Genomic DNA, 22,197 nt, shown 5'->3' on the forward strand with positions numbered 1-22,197 from the left:
TTATAGGTGAGCAAATCACACCTTTGACTAGCCTTAGGACCTCTACGACTGATTGTAGAACCAACAGATTTGAAAAATTCGGGCGAGATAAGATTTGACAGTTTTACGACTGGTCGTAGGTGGTCTACAACTGGTCATGGGTCTCCTACGACTGGTCGTAGGCTCTCACGACTGGTCGAAGCAGGTCAATTTTCAGCACTGTACATTGAGTCGTAGGTCTACGACTGGTTGAAGTGCAGTCAACACTGTTCCTACGACTGGTCGAACAGTCCCCAGGACTAGTCGAAGCCTAACAGAAAATTTTCAATTTTTGTAACAAACTTATGACTGATCGAGAAATTTCTTAGACAGGTCGAAGCAGTGCTAGGACTAGTCGAACAAAGTCCAAGACTAGTCTTAGAACAAACCAAACTCACTTATAGAAAACATATGAATTATGTATCCAAAATGACCTACTCTAAAGGTCAACCTAAGGTCAGTCATACCTCAGGAGTGAAGTAAGGACATTGAACATAGGAGACATGTGACCTTTTAAGTCTTGATGAAACTCAAACTTGAAAGCTACTTGAGATCTTAAGGTAGAACTTGAATGCATCTTGAGATCTTGATAACAAACTCACTTTCTCGAGTCTTGACTTGTCGACAGTGCTTGTCACCCTAAGTTGATCTTGAGTAGAGCATTGTTCTTCACAGATGCAAGCTTCATAACAGTGTTTTTGACACCACAAATTTGACCACACAAAGGGATAAAAAGTATGGCACTTACAATCTCCCCCTTTGTCAAATTAGTGACAAAACACACTTTCAAGATATGTTTCATAACAGAAAATATCCAATTAAAGAATCATGCACTAGTTATTATCAACCAGCATCCTGCAGACTTGTAAACCAGTTATTATTAACCAGCATCCTGCAGACTTGTAAACCAGTTATTATCAACCAGCATCCTGCAGACTTGTAAATCAATATTCAGTCCACCTCTGCACACCACTGCACATACTCCCCCCGACTAACATACTCATAAAACATCATACAAAACAATGCTACTCCCTCCTCATGACAACATCCATATATAACATATAACATATCCATACTCCCCCTTTTTGTCACAATAGGACAAAGGAAGCACAAAATAGATGCCTGAGGAGAAATAATCAATGAGAAATATGAGAGGTAATACAGAATAAGCAACATACATAATTCATAGACTGAGTTAAGTTAAAGAGAGCGACAAACTCAAAACAAGTTAGGAGTAATAAAGTTATTACAAACCAGTAAACTTAAAAGTACTAATCTGACCCAGATGAAGGACCAGGAATGGAAGGATCAAGTTGATGCATGCCTTTGTTCAAGCGTCTAAGATATTTGCGAATGTATTTGAACTGTAAATCATGGGCAACAGACATGTTTTCCATCTTAATATTTAGACCCTTAACTTTATCTTCCAATCTACTTAGACGTGCATCAAATGAAGAAGGCTCATAATCTGGATCATTTGTAGAATCGGACTCAAGCTCTTCAAAAATATCATCCATGTTAATATCATCAAGAGGAAGATCACCAGCTTCTTCCTCATGTTCAGCTTCCGCACTACCAACACCATCACCTTGGCCAGGAAGGTAATCCAGTTTCATCTTAATGATATTGGAATTGTTAAATATCAAATGATAGATAGGGGCCTCTCCAACTAGCATGTAGACAGATATATGTGTAGCCAACACAGTCATTAAATATCCAAAAAGAATGTCACTATGACCAGGATGGAGATGAAACTGAATGATGAAATGACAAATCAAGGATGGTAAACAAATGTTAACACCTCTAACAATAGAATGAAGAATACGAACCATGAAGGACGTCAATTCAGATTTGTTACCCGACCGAGGATACAAATTAGACACAAAGATTTTGTGAAGAATTCTATATTTGGGTAACAAATACCTTGAGGGAAGTGCATTCCCTTTATGCGTCCATTGTACATCCAAATTGCATAAGTCCTTAGTCAGCATACGTTTTTCAGTGACAGAGGGTTTATCATATAAAGTATGGATAGGAATACCCTCATCATTCACTGGAATATCCATAAGGGCTGAAATCAAATGTTGATCAACTTCAAATGGCCCTTCTCTTGTGGAGATAGAAAAAGTTAAATTTTCCAGAGAGAAAGCACATATGCATGCAAACATGGATTGGGCAATGGACTGGTATGCAGGCTCACCCCAAAGCAATAAGTTATTCCAACCTACAGATTGGAGCATAGGAAAAATATCAAAAGGAGCAACATGATTAATATCAACTAGATGCTCAACAATAACATTACGCAATCGGATGTCCCGAACATAAGATGGATCGTCCTCAGGAGCCCTAAGATGACGCTTAATGATAGGGGCTGACCTGGAAGAAGAAGACGGACCACGGGACGTAGATTTTCTTCCTTTAGAAGCCATATGCAACAAAGATTTCAAGAATATAGAGAGTTGCAAAGGATTGAGAAATGGGTTTTCTCAAATCAGATTTTTCAAAAGAAAATCCCCAAATCTCAACTAAATTTGAAATAGATAACTCCAAGAGAGAAATAGAAGCAATCTAGACACAAATCTACAAGTAAAATGCCAATGGAGCACTAACCTCGAAGATTTTGGAGGATGGGTTTGACTAGTCGTGTGTCGGCTCATTGGAGGTTGAATTTGAAATAAAGAAAAAGATGTTTTTCCCAAATTTTAAGTGAATCCATGTGATTCATGACTGGTTGTGGATATACACGACCGATCGTAGTACGACAGGTCATGGATACTCACGACTGGTCGAGTACAGGCCAAAAAATTTAATTTTTGCATATTTTTCAAGATTTGAAAACTAAACTAGCAAATATAAACACTATAATACAAATAGACATAATTAATCATTTTAAAATGCACATGCCAAGATCAAATTTCATTTTGTTAAATCTGCTTTTGTCGAGCGGTTTAGTGAAAATATTAGCACGTTGGTTCTCGGTAGGGATATAATCCAAGGATATAACTTTTTCTTCTACTAATTCCCGAATATAATGAAATCTAATGTCAATGTGCTTAGTACGAAAATGCTGAATTGGATTTTTTGAAATATTTATGGTACTGAAATTATCACAATATAATAACATAGAATCATGTTTAATTCCATAATCACTTAGCATACGTTTCATCCAAACAAGCTGTGTACACGCATTACCAACTGCGATATATTCAGCTTCAGCTATTGAAAGTGATATAGAATTTTATTTCTTGCTAAACGAAGAAACTAAATAGTTTTCGATATAAAAACAACCACCACAGGTTGGTTTTCGATCATCAAGATTACCAGCCCAGTCAACATCCGAATACCCAGCTAATTGAACACTAGTCTCATGTGGATACCAGAGACCAAGATTCACAGTTCTTGCAACATATCGTATAATCTTCTTGACAACAGTCAAGTGCGATTTTTTAGGTTCAGACTAATATCTAGTGCAAATATTAACACTCAGAGCGGTATCTGGTCTACTAGCAGTTAAATACAATAGACTACCAATCATACTCTGATATAATTTCGGATCCACATTTTTACCTGCAGAATCTTTTGAGAGTTTCAAGGTTGTACTCATAGGAGTGTTAAAATTCTTACCATTCTTAAATCCAAATCTCTTAATCAAATTCATAGCATATTTAGATTGAGAAATGAACATTCCATCAGTTTTTTGTTTTACTTGCAACCCGAGAAAATAATTCAATTCCCCAACCAAGCTCATTTCAAACTGAGATTTCATCAAATCTGCGAACTCAATAGTCATGTCAGTACAGGTAGATCCATAAATGATATCATCAACATAGATTTGTACTAATAAGATGTGATCCTTATGTTTTTTAATAAACAGATTTTTATCAACACATCCCATTTGAAAATTATGGCTTAATAGAAATTTTGTTAGTTTCTCGTACCATGCCCTAGGAGATTGTTTTAAACCATAAAGTGCCTTTTTAAGACGATATACATGATCAGTATTTTTGAGATTTTCAAAACCCATTGGTTGTTCAACATAAACTTCCTCATGCAGATCGCCATTTAAAAATGCACTTTTCACATCCATTTGGTAAATCTTAAACTTTCTAAAACACGCAATGGATATAAAGAGTCTGATTGATTCATGACCTGCTACTCGTGTAAAGGTTTCATCATAGTCAATACCTTCAATTTGTGTGTAACCTTGTACCACTAACCTAGCCTTGTTTCTAATTATATTGCCAAGTTCGTCAGACTTATTTTTGAAAATCCATTTGGTCCCAATGATGTGTTTATCTTTAGGTCTAGGTACAAGATACGAAACATCATTCCTCACAAATTGGTCAAGTTCTTCTTGCATCGCAACAATCCAATTTTCATCAACAGGAGCTTCTTTTACGTTAGATGGTTATATCTGAGATGTAAAACATACGTAATTACATATATCCTCAAGTTGTCTACGGGTACGAACACCAGTGAGAGGGTTTCTAAGAATCTGTGTAGTTAGATGATCTTTAACAGTCCTCAGTTCAGAATCAGTCTGATTAGATGAAATATCAGATTCATCAATTACTTGTACTTCATCATTATCTGTATTTGAGACTGGTGTGTTCAAGTGATCATCAATGACCACATTGATGGACTCTTGAGTCACACCGGTCCTTTTGTTCAGAACCCTATAAGCTCGACTGTTTAAAGAGTATCCTAAAAAGATCCCTTCATCACTCTTTGTATCAAACTTTCCTAGATTTTCATGATCTCATAAAATATAACACTTGCTGCCAAAAATTTGAAAGTATTTGATAGTAGGCTTTTTATTGAACCACATTTTGTAAGCCGTTTTATTATTACCTTTACTAGTGTAAACCCGGTTAATAATATGGCAAGCTGCATTGACTGCTTCAGCCCAAAGATTCTTAGAGAGCTTCATACTATTCAACATGACATTAGCAATTTCTTGAAGTACTCTATTTTTTCTTTTAACTATACGATTTTGTTGTGGATTTTTGGGCGCTAAGAATTCATGTAATATTCCCTGGTCGCTATAGAACTTCTTAAAACTGCTATTCTCAAATTCAGATCCATGATCACTTCGAATCTTACTGACTTGAGAACCTTTTTATGTTTGAATCCTTTTGAGAACCTTTTTTACTTCTTCAAGGGTTTTTAATTTGTCCCTTAAGAAGACAACCCATGTATAGCTGGTAAAGTCATCTACTATTACCAAAATATATCTTTTGCCACCTCGACTTTCTATCCTGGTAGGTCCTACTAGATCCATATGGAGAAGCTCGAGTGATCTTGATGTGGTATTGGAATTCACCTTTTTGTGTGAGTTCCTTATTTGTTTGCCAATCTGGCATTCATCACATATTTTATCTAATTTTTGTAGTTTGGGTAGACCTCTTATAAGTTCCCATTTGCTTAATCTATATAGATTTCGGTAGTGTACATGTCCAAGACATTTGTGCCATAAGTCAGTCTCGTTTGTATGGATCATGTAACACGATTGAATAGATGAGCTGGATTCGCTAACAATATAGCAGTTTTCAGACGTTCTACGTCCAGTTAGTATTACTGAACCCTTGTTGTTTAGAATCTCACAGCTTTGATTAGAAAATCATACACTATGGTTATTGTTGCATATTTGAGATATGCTAAGCAAGTTATGTTTTAGACCTTCAACATATAAAACATTTTTAAACAAAGGAAGGTTATAGAGTTGAACAGTACCTTGGCCCATAATCTTGCAGTTGCTGCCATCACCAAATGTGACTGAACCATCAGTCATGTCTTTGAGATCGGTGAATAAACCTTTATCACCAGTCATATGCCTTGAGCATCCACTGTCTAGGTACCACTTTGAATGGCTTGTTGCTTTGAAAGCGGTGTGAGCAACCAAGCAGGCAACTTTAGGAACCCATTTCAGAACTGTTTTGGGTTTAGGAGTATAGTTGGTCTTCTTCTGACTGATGTTGTAAGAAAGACCTACTGAGTTAGATTTTAAGAGCTCCTTGAGTAAATCTACTATCTTTTTAGCAAGAGGGTTTCGGTTCTGATTTTTAAAGTTGACATGGCTGCTTTTAGGTTTTTGAAAAGTTTTTGTATTTTTAGAAAAACTTTGATAAGTACTTTTCCCTTTTGAGTTTGAGGACTCTCCTTTCACAAACTTGGGAGGAGTATACTTTTGATTAGGAGTTGTATTCTTATCATAGCCCAATCCGGATCGATCGCCACTTTTTCTTGATCCGGATAATAGTTTTTCTAACTTTGGATCTCCTTAGGCATACCTCCATGTATCCTTTAAACTCAGAAGAGAAGATACTTCATTTTTAAGTATCTCATTTTCAGATTTCAGATTTTCAATCAGCGAGGTTTTGAATTCTAAATCGCATTTTGATTTTTCAAAACAATCTGAAATTTGGGATTTTTCTAAAACAAGTGATTCAAAACATTCTTTGAGTTTAAAAAACTTTTCTTTTTGAAGTTTAAGTTTGACAACAATTTTACAACTTTCCTTGTATAGGGCATTGTAAGCATCTTGAAGATCATCTTCATTTTCATAATCACTGTTCAGATTTTCTTCACCAGTCGAATCATCATGATCTGAAAAAGTGAATTTGGCTAGAGTCATAAGGCCTTTAACTTCACTGCCCGACTCAGTTTCAGAATCTTCTGATTCAGAAGAAGCTTCAGAATCAGATGATTCATCCCAAGTAGCCAACATACCCTTTCTTTTTGTTTTGTCCTTTTAGGACATTTGTTTGTTAAGTGCCCATTCTCTTGGCAGTTGTAACATTGACTATCTTTCAATGACTTCCAACTTTTAGATCTAGGTTTAGATCTTTTCTTATCATTTGATTTTTGAAAATCTACCATTTTCTTGCTTTTGAAAATCTTGTAGAATTTCTTCGCTAAAAGAGCCATATCATCTTTAGAATTTTTTAAATCTGAGTTTTCTTGAGAAATACCTTTAGAAGATTTGAGAGCAATGGATTTACTTTTAGGAGCTTTAAAGTTTAACTCATAGGTTTGTAAAGAACCAACTAGTTCTTCTACCCTCATATTATCAGAATCACGAAGTTCCTGGATTGCGGTTACCTTAGAGTTGAACCGTTCAGGAAGTGAGCGTAGTATCTTTGCACACACTTTACTTTCTGGGATTTTATTGCCAAGACCCCACATTGAGTTTACAATGTCATCTAATTTTGTGTAAAAGTCCATAAACATTTCATTTTCCTCCATATGAATTTCTTCAAATTTAGTTGTGAGGAGTTGGACTTTAGATTTTTTGACAATTGTAGTACCCTCATGTGTCATTTCTAATATATTCCAAGCTTGCTTTGCAGTATCACAGGATATGATTCTTTTGAACTCATCCGGTAATAGTGCGCAAGTGAATGCATTTAGTGCTTTTGCATTGGCACTACTTTCATTTTTCTGAAGGGTGGTCCATGAGAAATATGGTGTTACTTTCATTGATTTTGAACCATCAAACCAGTCACTTCAGTGGTAGGTGGGTTCCATTTAGTCACTGTGGCTTGCCACACACTCTCATCCATTGATTTGAGGAAGATCCTCATCCTGGCTTTCCAATAGGCATAATTGGAGCCATTAAAGGGTGGAGACGTAGTGACTGATAGGCTATCAAAATTTGACGTCTTATATATAGCTTAGATTGTTAGCTCAGGAATTAAATCCAAATAAAAAGTAATATGAGCGAGTTATTAGGCTTTGATACCACTTGAAATGGCCAAGCTATATGTCGTAGAGGGGGGGGGGGGGGTGAATAGGACTATGCCAAATTAAAAATAAATACAGCGGAATATGAAATAAAGAATACATAGCAATCACATAATAGGAATGAAAAGCAACCTAAAATAGAGAAATAGAAACACAAATTGTTCTAAGGACAACCTTACACCAAAAACCAAAGTTTATGGTAGGACAACCTTATTTCTAGAACAAATAGAGAAACAAAAGCTCAACGTAATAATAAAGAGATAGCAAAAATATAATGCTGAAATGTAAATCTAAATTATTACAACATTCCTCACTATGCTTGAAATGTAAAATTTACAACATTCACATCCACACATACATTCCACAATTCTGAATGATAAAAGATAGGAAATATAAATCACACATCCACAACACAAAGAATTATAGTGGTTCGCCTGTGTGTTCACCAACTGTTAAACAACAGCTATACAAAATGCTACTCCACTCCTAATATCCTCACACAGGGGATATTAGCGTTCACTATCAAATAGGTTTTCATAGGTTCACCCAAAACCTTTACAATTGTGTCTTTTTCAAAGGGCTTACATAATTTAAAAACCCTCACTTCTAAGTTTTCTGGCTCTCCTCAGATAACCAACAACTTTGAGATTTTTCTGGCTTAACCTCAAATAAAACCAAACAATGTAAATTACACAAATTGTAAAATACCTAATTTTCTCCTTCGTTGTAGCAGCCCAGAAGAACCAAGTCGGAGTAGAGATTTGAATGTCAAAGTTCAATGTCCTATACTCACTTTATAATGGTTCTAGGTTCTAATAGATTTTAAATTAAAACAGAAGTGTTAGCTCTAATTGATTTTGATTCCGGAAAAAGGAAAACAACAATTCTTCTTTTTCAGATTAAATTGGAATGCAAGAAACAAAATCAATTAACAAAGCTAAAGAAAGAGAATATTAAATATGCACACTTAGCTTAAATGGAGCACCGACTTATCTCTCAGAAGACCGAATTAATTTAGCTTAAAGTTCATGTTTTATTCTGAGATTCGTGCTCTATTTATAGGTGAGCAAATCACACCTTCGACTGGTCTAAGGACCTCTACGACTAATCGTAGAACCAACAGATTTGAAAATTTTGGGCGAGATAAGATTTGACAGTTTTACGACTGGTCGTAGGTGGTCTAGACTGGTCGTGGGTCTCACGACTGGTCGAAGTAGGTCGATTTTCAACGTTGTACATTGAGTCGTAGGTCTACGACTGGTCGAAGATGCAGTCGACACTGTTCCTACGACTGGTTGAACAATCCCCAGGATAGTCGAAGCCTAATAGAAAATTTTTGATTTTTGTAATAAACTTACGACTGATCCAGGAATTTCTTAGACAGGTCAAAGCAGTGCTAGGACTAGTCGAACAAAGTCCAAGACTAGTCTTAGAACAGACCAAACTCACTTATAGAAAACATATGAATTATGTATCCAAAATGACCTACTCTAAAGGTCAACCTAAGGTCAGTCATACCTCAGGAGTGAAGTAAGGACATTGAACATAAGAGACATGTGACCTTTTAAGTCTTGATGGAGCTCAAACTTGAAAGCTACTTGAGATCTTGAGGTAGAACTTGAATGCATCTTGAAACAAACTCACTTTCTCGAGTCTTGACTTGTGAACAGTGCTTGTCACCCTAAGTTGATCTTGAGTAGAGCATTGTTCTTCACAGATGCAAGCTTCATAACAGTGTCTTTGGCACCACAAATTTGACAACACAAAGGGATATAAACTATGGCACTTACAACCCCAATGTAGGATGTTAGCCCAACCTACAGATTGAAGAAGTGGAAGGAGACCAAAAGGAGTAATATGTTCAAGATCAACAAGTCACTCAACAATAACATTGCGCATTCTTAAATCTCGCATATGTGTGGGAGATTCTTCGGGTGATCGAAGATGGTGCCTTGTTAAAGGAGTTGATCTAGATGAGGAAGCACTATAGGATGTTTTCTTTTTCCCTCTAGCATCCATTTGCAATAAGAAAATCAAAGAAGTAAGGAGTTACAAAAGATGTAGAATGGGTTTTCTCAAAAATATATTTGGGTGAAGAAAACCCCAAAATCTTAAAGGAAACTTGAAATTAAGCACTCCAAGGAAGAAAATGAAGAGATTAGAGCTTGAATCTACAAGAATAACTGAAATAATGCACTAACCTTGATGAAGCAAACAGTTAGGTATGACTAGTCATGGTACGACTCATTGGAGAAGATAGAGGAAATGAGGAAGAAAAAGTTTTCCCTCAAATTAAAAAGGTCCAGCGCGCTACACGACTGGTCGTGGGTCATCCTCGACTGGTCGTGCATAGACAAAAACATGTATTTTTCACATAATTCTAAAATTTAAAACTATAATTTAATAAATATATAAACTATAATACAGAAATGCATGAATAATCAATTTAAATTACACATACCAAGATCAAATTTCAATTTATTAAACCTTCTTTTGTCGAGCGGTTTAGTGAAAATGTCAGCTAGTTGAGTCTCGGTTGAAATGTAATCCAAAGAAATTATTTTTTCTTCCACTAATTCACAAATGTAATGATATCTAATGTCAATGTGCTGGATTAGATTTTTAGATATATTTATCGCACTGGAATTATCACAATATAAAACCATTGAATCCTGTACAATTCCGTAATCACTTAACATTCTATTCATCCATACAAGCTGAGTACATGCATTTCTAGCTGCAATGTATTCAGCCTCAGTAGTTGAGAGCGATACGAAACTTTGCTTCTTGTTAAACTAAGAAACTAAGCAATTTTCGATATAGAAACAACCACCACTGGTTGATTTCCTATCATCGATATTTCCAGCCCAATCAGCATCAGTGTACCTTGCCAACTGAACACTAGTATCAAATGGATACGAGAGACCCAAATTAGTTGAACTTGCGATATATCGCATAATCTGCTTAACAACAGTTAGATGAGATTCTTTAGCTGAACTATTAGACTCTGATACCACTTGAAAAGGCTAAGCTATATATCCTAGAGGGGGGGTGAATAGGACTATGCCAAATTAAATCTTTAACAGTGGAATTTAAAGGAATAAAGGAAAGATAGCACTTTAAACAAATCACAATACGAAAATGTAAAGCAACTTCAAAATTCAAGTCTTGAGAGGTTGATACAAATGTCGTTCTAAGGACAACCTTGCACCATAAAAACCAAGGGTTTATGGCAGGACAACCTTACTAGAACGGTTTAAGTATCAATATCTCAAATTGAAGAGGAGTAAAAGGTAAATGGCAGGAATGGAAGTCTAAACTATTACAACATTCCCCACAATGCTTGAAATGTAAATATTACAACATTCACATCCACACATACATCCCACAACTTTGAATGATAAAAGATATAACAAATAAACAAATATTCAAATCGCAAGACACAAAGAATTATAGTGGTTCGCCTGTGTGTTCACCAACTGTTAAACAACAGCTACACAGCTTGCTACTCCACTCCTAATATCCTCACACAGGGGATATTAGTGTTCACTATGAAAATAGGTTTTTCTCAGGTTCACCTAAAACCCTCATAATTGTGTCTTTCTAATGGGCTTACACAATTCAAAACCCCCACACTCTGAGTTTTCTGGCTCTCTTCAGATAACCAACACTTAGAGATTTTTCTGGCTTAATCTCAAAGAAATCAAAAGCATATAAGATTTACACAAATGTAAAATACCTGGATTTCTCCTTTTGTAGCAGCCTGGAAGAACCAAGTCGGAGTAGATGTTCGAATGTAGAAGTTCAATGTCCAATACTCACTTTAAAATGGTTCTAGGTTCTAATTGATTTTAAATTAAATCAAGTTGGGTTAACTCTATTTGATTTTGATTTCAAGAAGTGGAATATCACAATTCCTCTTTCAAATCGGATTGGAATGCAGAAATAAAATCAAATATAAAAAGCTAACAAAAGAGAATATTAAATATATGCAATGTAGCTTAAAAAGAATAAAAACTTATCTCTTAGATTGATGCCTTGATTTTACTTTAATTGGATATAAAACTCTGAAATTCATGCTCTATTTATAGTTGTAGAAATCGCATCTACGACTGGTCCTGTGGACACTACAACTGGTCATAGGACCAACAGTATTTTGAAGTTTTGAGCGTGATCGGATAAAACCATTCTATGACTAGTCGTAGGCACTTCATGACTGGTCGTGAGACCTCCACGACTGGTCGTGACAAACTAGTATTCATTGCTGGAGTTTGAGTCGTAACTGCAGGACTGGTTTTGGAATTTCTTAGACTGGTCGAGCCAATTCTAGGACTAGTCGAACAGAGTCCAGGACTAGTTTAAGAACAGACCAAAATACATATAAAATAAGTAATTGACTTATGTATCTGAAATGACCTACCCTAAGGTCAATCTAAGGCCATTCATACCTGAGACATGAAATATGAACATTGAACATTCTTTTCTTCAGATGATGGATGATCTTTGAAGATCATGAAGCTTTAGATCTCGACACTTGATGAAGCTTAAAAGCTTAAACTTGTAGTTCTTGAGTTGTACTTCAGAGATCTTTGGAAGCTTAAAAACTTTGAAGCTTTAGAGAAGAGAATAATGTACTTGATCTTGCATTTCTTGAAGTAGATCATTGTACTTAACTTGAAGCATTGTCCTTGAGCATGAGATGCATTACCTGAACATATATAATAACGTGCTACACAAGACACAAATTGTGGTTTTGGCCTAACAAAATTTGACAATCAAAGGAGCAAATAACCATAACACTTACACTAGTTACCACTTGAAAAGGCGAGCTTAAGAAGTCCGAGAGGGGGGGCGCGGAATAGGACTATGCCAAATATTCAAATAAAGTGTGAAATAAGTAAATAAATCAGAGATCTTAATTACACTAGTATTGAAATGCTGATTTAAACTGATTCGTAGGATAACCTTTACCCAAACAAATTAGGTAGGACAACCTTATTTCATGAATATGATAAGAATCAAAATCTCAAATTAAGCAAGAGTAAATAAAACTATCTATTACAAATATTCACCACTTTTACATAAAAGAAATTACAACCATTCACCACAAAAGTAATAAAAACATTCACCACAACACCAAGAATTATAGTGGTTTGGTGTGTCAATAACTGTTCTCAAACAACCACACCTACTTCACTCCCAAGATTACTAACCACATAATCTCGACTTTCACTATTAATAATGTTTTCATAAGGTTATTTAAAACCTGATATAGTTGTGATTTTAATGGGCTATCACAAACAAAGAAACCCCTCACTGAGATTTTCTGGCTATCTCAGAAAAACTAAATACAAAGTAAAAAAGAATACTTATCTTCACCGTAGAAGAAGCTGTAGCCGTAGAACACTTTTCTTGAATGATGAATGTTCAATGTTCAATCCAATAGAAAAGGTTCAGGATTCTATTTGATTTTAAATAAGTTTAAGTCAAAGGCTACTTGCATTAATTCCTTTAAATCTCAATAAGAGTAAATACTCTTTTTAAAATTAGAATGACAGAGTCTTGAGATGAAGGAATTAATGAAAAGGTTATCAAAAAGATTATAAATATCACTTCATAGCTTAACAATAAATGAGGCTTCTCTTTCTCTTGAATAAGGACTTTGATAGGCTTCAATTGCATTTTCAGATTGAGAAAGAACCTCAATTTATAGGCAGAAATATTGTTCCTTCGACTGGTTTAAGGAAGTCTTTGACTGGCCCAAGTACCGCATTCAGTTTCAACAAAATTTCAATTTCGAGCAGGATAAGATCTAAAACATCTTCGACTGGTCGAAGGTGACCTTTGACTGGTCGATCAAGCTGAATCCGAACTGATTTTAGTTGCTAGACTTTGAGTCGAGAAACCTTCGACTGGTCGAAGATTCAATAGAAAATCTGTTACATTTCGGCTGGTGCTTGGACTAGTCGAGAAATTCTTAGACTGGGTGAGCCAAAACTTAGGCTAGTCGAAAGTTAGTCATTTATAAGTATAACAACCCAATTTAAATATGTTTTAAAAGCACTTAAACCTAAGGTCTTTCTAGGGTTTAAAATACCTGTATGGAATAAACTTCATAGGATTAGAAACTTGAAGTTTTCAAAGGAGCTTGATCTTCTACTAGAACTTTCAGTAGATCTAGCTTGGTCTTCAACTTAAGCTTGAGTTTGAACTTGAGCTTGAACTTGAGCTTGATCATGAGCTTGACTTGAATTTCAACATGAGCTTGATGCTGAGGGTCAAATATTGCATATTATCCCCATTTATTCCTTGATTTTATGAACATGATAACGCTTAATGTTCTATTTTAATCAAGTTTGTATTGCAAGGTGAATTTAAGAGTTTGGATTGAAAAGGATGCTAAAAGCATGGATTTAATGCTCAAGAATCACCAAGGGAAAGGAGGTATCTTAGGAGACCAAGAACGGAGAACTCTCATGCCAAAGATCCAAGGAAACCAAGTACAAAGAATGGAGAAAAGAGTGGTAAGAGCACGAGTAAAACAACAGAAAAGCAGGCCATTTCGGTGTTACCTAAGCCAATTTCGGTAACTACCTAAAGTGCACAAAATAGTCCAGCAAGAAAATAGCTTAATTTGGTGCACCTAAGCTTAATTTGGTACCACCGAAGCTAATTTTGGTAGTTACCTAAGCCAATTTCAGTAGCTATGTAAGCACTCTGCACATGCAATTTCAAATGCGATAAATTTCAGATATGACTTCGGTGCTACTGAAGCCAACTTCGGTGCTGCCGAAATCGTGCAGAGTTGTTGTGCAAGGCCGACGTAAATTGCGTAATTTAAGGCGGTTTGGGGAAATTTCAAGTCAGTGTGTAAGAGGGGGATGTAAAACTATAAATAGGAGTCCCTGGGACGTTCCAAGGCATCTTCTAGGGTTGGAAGAGTGGAGCAAAAGGGTGGAGCCACCGTCCTGGAGTTTTTCTTCTTCCTACTTAGTTGATGTTTTGTTTAAGAGTCTTTAGTTCAATCATATCTATGGTTGGCTAAACCTCTTAGCTAGGGCTAAGAGGTGAAGCTTATACTATGATTGGGATGTTTTCTTTATTTTGATTCATGTTTTGTTGAATTCTTATGGATTCTAGTTCTTTATTAAGGAATATTTTTAGTTTTTAATGGTTTGTTGTGACAAATTACAATAGATCTGCAATTGCTTTGAATATCTTCTTTTCTTGAATTGAAATTGTGAAATTAGGAAATCCTATTGTTCACCATCATCCTTTGGGCATGGTAGGATGATGGAATCCTTCCTAACCTTCACGATTGGTTGTGGGATTGGTAAATCCTGTTGTTTGCTTTGTCTCCTGGGCATGGTTAGGTGATGGAATCACTTCCAAATCCTTACAACTCTCACCCATTGATGATTAGATCCATGAGAAGTTCAAAGATCTGACAAATCTCTATTTATTAATTGGATAAGATAGGACTCTGATTCCAGTTGTGTCCTTGAGTCAAGCAAGGTAGCATCCTGAGAACTTATAAGTGGATCCTTGGTACCTTAGTCCCTTTTAATTGATAGTTTCACCTTATTCATAATTATTTCCCTTATTCTAGATTTCTCCTCCTAGTTTTGATTTTAGTTTCTTTCAGAAAATACATGAGATTAGTCCTTGTGGATTCGACCTCGGTCTCACCAAGATTATTTCTGTATCACAATCCTACACTTGGGGTTGTGAGCAAGTTTTTGCTATCGTTGCTGGGGACTAACGATTGCATTTTTCAGAGATTAATTAGTTTTGGAATTATATTAAGATTAGGGTTTATTTTTTTTCTATTTCTAGGTTAGGATTTTCCTATTTTATTTTTAGAAATTGACTTACTTTTCTGTTTTGCAGGACTTTAATTTAAGAGCTTCGAATTTCATAACCTCTTTCTAATTCTCTCCCTTTCTTTTCTTGATTTCTTATTTGTCTTAGGTTTCTTTCTTCTTAGGATTAGGTTATATTTTTCTTATCTTCTGAATTTTTCTGATCTAGGGGTTTTAGAGCCTTCTAATTTTAGACTTTTATTTTTAGGAATTTTCTTGTATATTTTATTTATTTAAGGAACTAACATTGTTTTTTGTTTTGTAGGATCCTAACATAGAACTCTCCAATCTGGTAACTTCCTTCTAACTTCTCCTCTACTTACTTTCCATATTTGTCACGCCCTAAACTCGGAAACCGGGCTTAAAAAATTTTCGATCATCGAATCTGGCGCCAACAGCCTCCGTAGTACCCCATTCTTAGCTCTTAGCACCCATATACTAGGTTTTGATCATGGGATCCTACAAGGAGGATTTTCAACATAATTTGTTTCATAAGAAGCATAACCATAAACATTACCCATAATAACAATAAGGATCAAAACTACATATCCACTAATATAAAAAACTTTTGGGTACAAGGCATAAAAGGAAAATACAATATAGATATCAGAAACTCCAGAAACTCAGCCGCACGCTCCTGCCTTAGCTCGACTGCTTCCTGGCATCACCCGCACGCATCTATCATGCATAAACTTATCGAAAGCTTAGGGGGTAGTGTAGGTGTGTGCGCAGTATGGGTGCCATGCAAACAACACAAGTCCATAAATCATGCAATAATAGGGAAATAGAAATACTAAAAAGTCAATGAATGTCATAAGCCTTATTCAAAATGTGAAGTCACAGTAAATAAAATGTCATATGCAGGGGATATAATGCAACATGATGCTATATGCGGAAAATGTAATGCAATAAGATGCTATATGCGGAAGATGCAATGCAATAAGATGCTATATGCGAAAGATGCAATGCCATAAGATGCCATATGCAGAAGATGTAATGCAATATGCGGTGCTAGAGTGTGAAGTCAGGATGATAGTGCATAATATCGCAAGTTGTGGGGTCCACCATAAGGGACTTCTATCCAAACCAGTCCCATACCTAAATTTGGATTGCTAGACTCAATGTGGTAAACTCCTAATCTCAAGTTGGTCGCGTACCCAACCAAAATCGTGGCTATTGCGAATGTACATATAATAGTATAATTGCGCACTACCAGCCCAAGTGGCTAGTGAATGGATGAATGAGTCAATGCCGAAAGTGCAACCTCCACTCAATAGATCCACACATCAGTACCGCGCATCTCTGGGATAACATATAATAGTACAGTTCCTCTCTGGACAATCACCGAGGTCTAATACACTCCACACCAGCTTGCCGGCCCATCTAAGCGCACAACTGGGCGAGTGGAAGATACCTCACTATCTGCCTACCAATATCGGGCCTGGCTCATCGATATCGAACCCATTCCTCAAACTGGGTCAGATTAACCTAGTCATTGCCCTCTCACTCAGGCGGGTAAGGTCACACCCCCTTCCAACCAACCACGACATAGTGGGAGACGCCGCCAACTGGTATTCGGCCCTCATGCGCTCATGTATCCACTCGGTTTAGACATTGGAGCATTCTCTAGCCACGGGAGTTTAGGGACTTCCACCCATGGACATCCAACGTGCCCATATGTTAGAACTAACATTTTTGATGTCCCATCTTGCCATCCATGATATGCCTATGGAGGCCATGACTCTGATGTTGCTAGGGCGTACGGTAGTCATATTACAAAATGCGAGATGCATGAGTCATACCATCCAATTATGCATCAAACCTGCGCATACTGCGCGCTCATGTGGGGTAACTCTACCTCATAGGGAGTCTTATAGACAATCAGCCCAATGGCACATGCTATGCTCAATCACTCCTCATAACATGCATGCAGATGATGTGTATGAGCATGTATTATGAAGTATACTAAGTACGATTATAATCACATACCTCATGGTGGGCCGGTATAAGATGGCCCATGGCCCGTATAAGTGGATGGGTGGTGTGCACATAGTCACCCATACATGGTGGGCCTCACACATCACAAATGGGCCTCACACATACAATGGGTGTAACGCCCTGAAATTCGGGGGTCAAGCATAACTCAGCTCCCGAGTTCCTAAACATCACTTATGCAACATAATTAATGATGGATGTATGCTGACTGTATTAGTGCATAAAACATGGAATAGATTAAGCCAAAACACAGATATGATTCAGGGATAAGTGAATAAAGCAAGCGGAAGACTTATAAAAAAGTATGTGTACAAGTGTAACTCCCTGAATTACATATACAAGCCAGATCGTATGAAAGTGTTATTTAACAAAATTATAAGTATCAATTACATCATTTAAGTTTCCAAAAATAATCCCAGAGATCCCGCGCATCAGACCGAGGCTCGCTAGAACCCGTCTGAAAACTGCATAAAGGAGAAGGCAGCCTCGTCATCATCCAGCTCCCACTCTGCCTTAGAAGTCACATCCACATCTGCAACATCAGAGCCTAAGACAGAGTCTGGTGGGTGTTTAACACCGCCCCAGAAATGTGGGAGTGAGTGATCAACTCAGTGGAACAATAAGGCACTGGTTAACATGTTATCAGTTCAATCAAACAGTAATGATAAAGCAAAATAATTAAATAAATCCTAAGTACTCTTGTTAATGCAAGGATGTATGCAATATGATGCGTGCCCTCACGCGTACACCCTCAGCGTCTTCATCTTACGTTACGCATGACATCGCCTCAAAGTGCACCACATCTACAAAGCACATGCAAATGCGGTGCATGGATATGATTACTAAGTTATTATTAGTCCATTTCATACAGCAGGATTGGGAAGCTAAGATACCTTCCTCATGTCACCATCCAAATAGGAATCCATACTAGGGTCGTCAATCCTAGACATCTCATACGCTCATATGTTTGAGGTCGTAGCAAAGGGCTCGTCACCAATCAATGCAAGCCTTTCATGCCCTTACTACCACAATTCGGCTCGTCACCTCCTTACGGTATCCAGGTATGCTCGAGGTCACTACAAAGGGCTCGTCACCAATCAATGTAGGCCGACAGCACGAATATAGTGTCCCATACCACCATAATCGGCTCACGAGTTTAGTTGCTCACTGGTCACTACAGGGAGGCTCGTCACCCCAGCGTAGGCCGACAGCTCGACCACGGTGTCCCATACCACCATGTCCGGCTCATAAGTCTTAGCGGATCAAGTACCATAGTTAATAGGATTTCACTGGTGAGTTCGGTACCCTAGATTCAAACAGTAGCGTCCAATACAAGGTGAACATACATCGGACAATCGGGTTACTTGACGAACTCGACATGCACGAGCGCACGTTGAATTGAATGACATAGAGTGCGCAAACACTCCGCGTGGCTAAACCACTGCCGCCAACTCTAATACGACTCGGTTCGTCTAATACGTCCTACGTGGCGAAAGCAATCTCAACCACGAATATAGGGTCAATTACCGATTTCCTGGACTAATGCATAGTCCCACACACCTTACACTACAACAGATATTCATATGGAATGTAAAACAATAATGGAACAACAACTCCAATCATGGTACATACGCATCTGAAGAATATCAACTTAACATAAATGTAAGCATAGGAGATGCTTGAATTTAAATAACTTGGAATGTAACTGCATAAAGGAAATCATGCGCATCAATGGGAGTATTGAGAATCGCTTCTCAACGCCCACAATTAGTGTAATAAGTTACACTTAGATCATTCATGCATTTCTACAAACACTTAGCATACATGGAACAACATACATGACGTATGTTGGAATACATGCACTTAGGCAATTCCTTTTACCAAGGAGTCGTCATACATGCATCTAGCATACATACATGACAATTAATCATGGCAAACACAAGTACGTATTTTATACGTATACGGTACTTTATAAATACACATAGAATACACAAATCTCAATATAACACATGCATATCAGGAAAGCAACGTAAACACAACATTTGGCATGTGAAATCTCATCCATAACAAGAATAAATCACTAACTGGGATTGAAAGCCTTGAAAACCATAACCTATACGCTTAAAGTCCGCACCTTAAGCAAAGAAAGAACCACCGAACTGATTTAGACGAGTTGTCTTCGTCAACGGCGATAGAATACCCTAAAACAAGGATAGAAATGAGATACGACAACACTAAGACTAATCTAAGCTCTAACACAGGTTAGGGTTAGGTTAACTTACCCCAAAGGAACTCAGAACCGTCAGAAGAACGATTCAAAGTGAAGGTTCAAAGATGAAGAAGAACAAGGAAGAATCCAAGATGATTCACCAACTTATCTCTCTCACTTCCTCTCTCTTTTCAACTCTCTTCCAAGCTAGGGTTAGAGAAAATTCGTATGGAAAAGAGAGCTAGGGTTTAAGGACTATAAATAGGCCTATTCTTGATGAAAATAACCCCAATGGTCAAGGTATACTTAGGTTATAACCAAAGCATGCCTTTCTCGATCCAACGAAGCACTTCTGGTGGGCCTATAACCACGAAAGGTCGGACTTAAGCTCCTTAACCATGGATCTAGGTCAAGCGAGTTTTCATACCGACCGGCTCTTCAGATCGCCGTGGCGGACCACACTCAATTCAACGGTCACGTAAACTCGATCAGTCCACAAGCACTAGGATATGCCTGGGCAACTATCCTGATTCGAGGGTGAAATTGGGTCGAATCCAATGGTCGGATAGCTTAAAATCATGCGCAAGCGCACGACTCAGATTTCATAAAAGCTTAATAAATTCCAACCGTTCTCACACTCTTCACTCCGAGCTCAAGCAAATCGACCTCAACATCACATGGACTTGATTTTCGAGGTGATGGTCAAGCCCAACTCGTTGAAACTACCTAAGATCATCGCCATCGGACTTTCGACGCCGGTCCAGTCCGATCCAGATCTTCCAAAAATTCCCGAACAACCGGATTTAGCGATGGATCCCTGATTTCAGAGTAACGTAGCGCTTACTAATCTACACGTTTAGAGCCATGCAGATACAATTTAAAGTGATTGATGCGAATTTCACAAGCAATCGAGAAAGCACTAATTACCCCAAAACAACTACTTAAGGAAAGATTAGCACAAAAATTCCAAGGTCGTTACAATCTACCCCCTTAAAGAAAATTTCGTCCTCGAAATTCATACCTTCATATAAGTCTCAAGGATCGGAGGGTAGGTCTTCCGACCTCAGCTTTCGATTCCCAAGTAGCCTCTTCCACACCATGATGCGTCCATAAGCACCTTCACAAGAGGGATAACCTTGCTACGCAATACCGCTCCTTCCTGTCGAGAATACGCGTCGGTCCCATACATAAGTGGCATCCTCACTCAACCGCACTTGCTCCCAACTCTGATAATATGAGAAGGATCGAAAATGTATTCAAAATAGAAACATGAAATACGTTATGCACGCCCGCAAGAGGTGTGGGCAAAGCAAGGCGGTAGCTACTTCTCCCACTCGATCCAGAATTTGGAATGGACCAATAAATCTTAACGTGAGCTTTCCCTTCTTACCGAACCACAGAACTCCGTACATATGAGAGACCTTAAGAAACACATAGTCTCCAACCTCAAACTCAAGCGGTCGACGCCTCGTATCAGAATAACTCTTCTGCCTACTCTGGGCTGTCAGAAGTCGATGTCGAATGATGTCAACTTTCTCTGAAGTCACCTGTACCAACTCTGGGCCAAGCAAACTACGCTCACCAACTTCTGCCCAGCAATGCGGTGCTCTGCACGGGCAACCATACAACGCCTCATAGGGAGCCATGCAGATACTCGCCTGGAAACTATTATTATACGCGAACTCTACATACTGAAATCATCCCAACCGTCTTTGAAATCCAAAACACAAGCTCGCAACATATCTTCCAGACTTGATTCACGCGCTCCGTCGCCCATCTGTTTGCGGATGAAACGCGGTCTGAACTTTTTCACCCCCATTGCTTCTGGATACGAGTCCATAAGATAGATGTAAAACGCGTGTCTCTATCGACACAATCTCCGGGGGAACTCCATGCGACGCACTATCTCCTTGATATACAACCTAGCCAACTCGTCTGCAGAGTAAGTGACTCGATCGGTAAGAAATGCGCCGACTTCGTTAATCGATCGACGATCACCCAAATAGAGTCAAATCCCTTCTCGTCCTCGGCAACCCATAAATAAAATCCATAGAGATGAAATCCCACTTCCATTTAGCTATGGGCATGGGCGCAACAACCCAGGAGGTCGGTGATGCTCGCCCTTGCTGCCGGCACGTGAGACAACGAGAAACAAATTCAACAGCAATCTAGACCTTCATATTGTCCCACCAATAAGACCTCTTCATATCCTGATACATCTTCGTGCTACCTGGATGCATTGCAAGCTTAGAACTATGGGCTAACTCGAGAACCTCACATCTCAAGTCAGGGATGTCAGGAACACATAACCGGCCACGAAAACGTAGGCCCCCATCAGAACTAACACTCCAGTCGGAGTTCTCATCTGTA

This window comes from Magnolia sinica, chromosome 5, assembly GCF_029962835.1.
Source record: "Magnolia sinica isolate HGM2019 chromosome 5, MsV1, whole genome shotgun sequence".
Taxonomy (NCBI): Eukaryota; Viridiplantae; Streptophyta; class Magnoliopsida; order Magnoliales; family Magnoliaceae; genus Magnolia; species Magnolia sinica.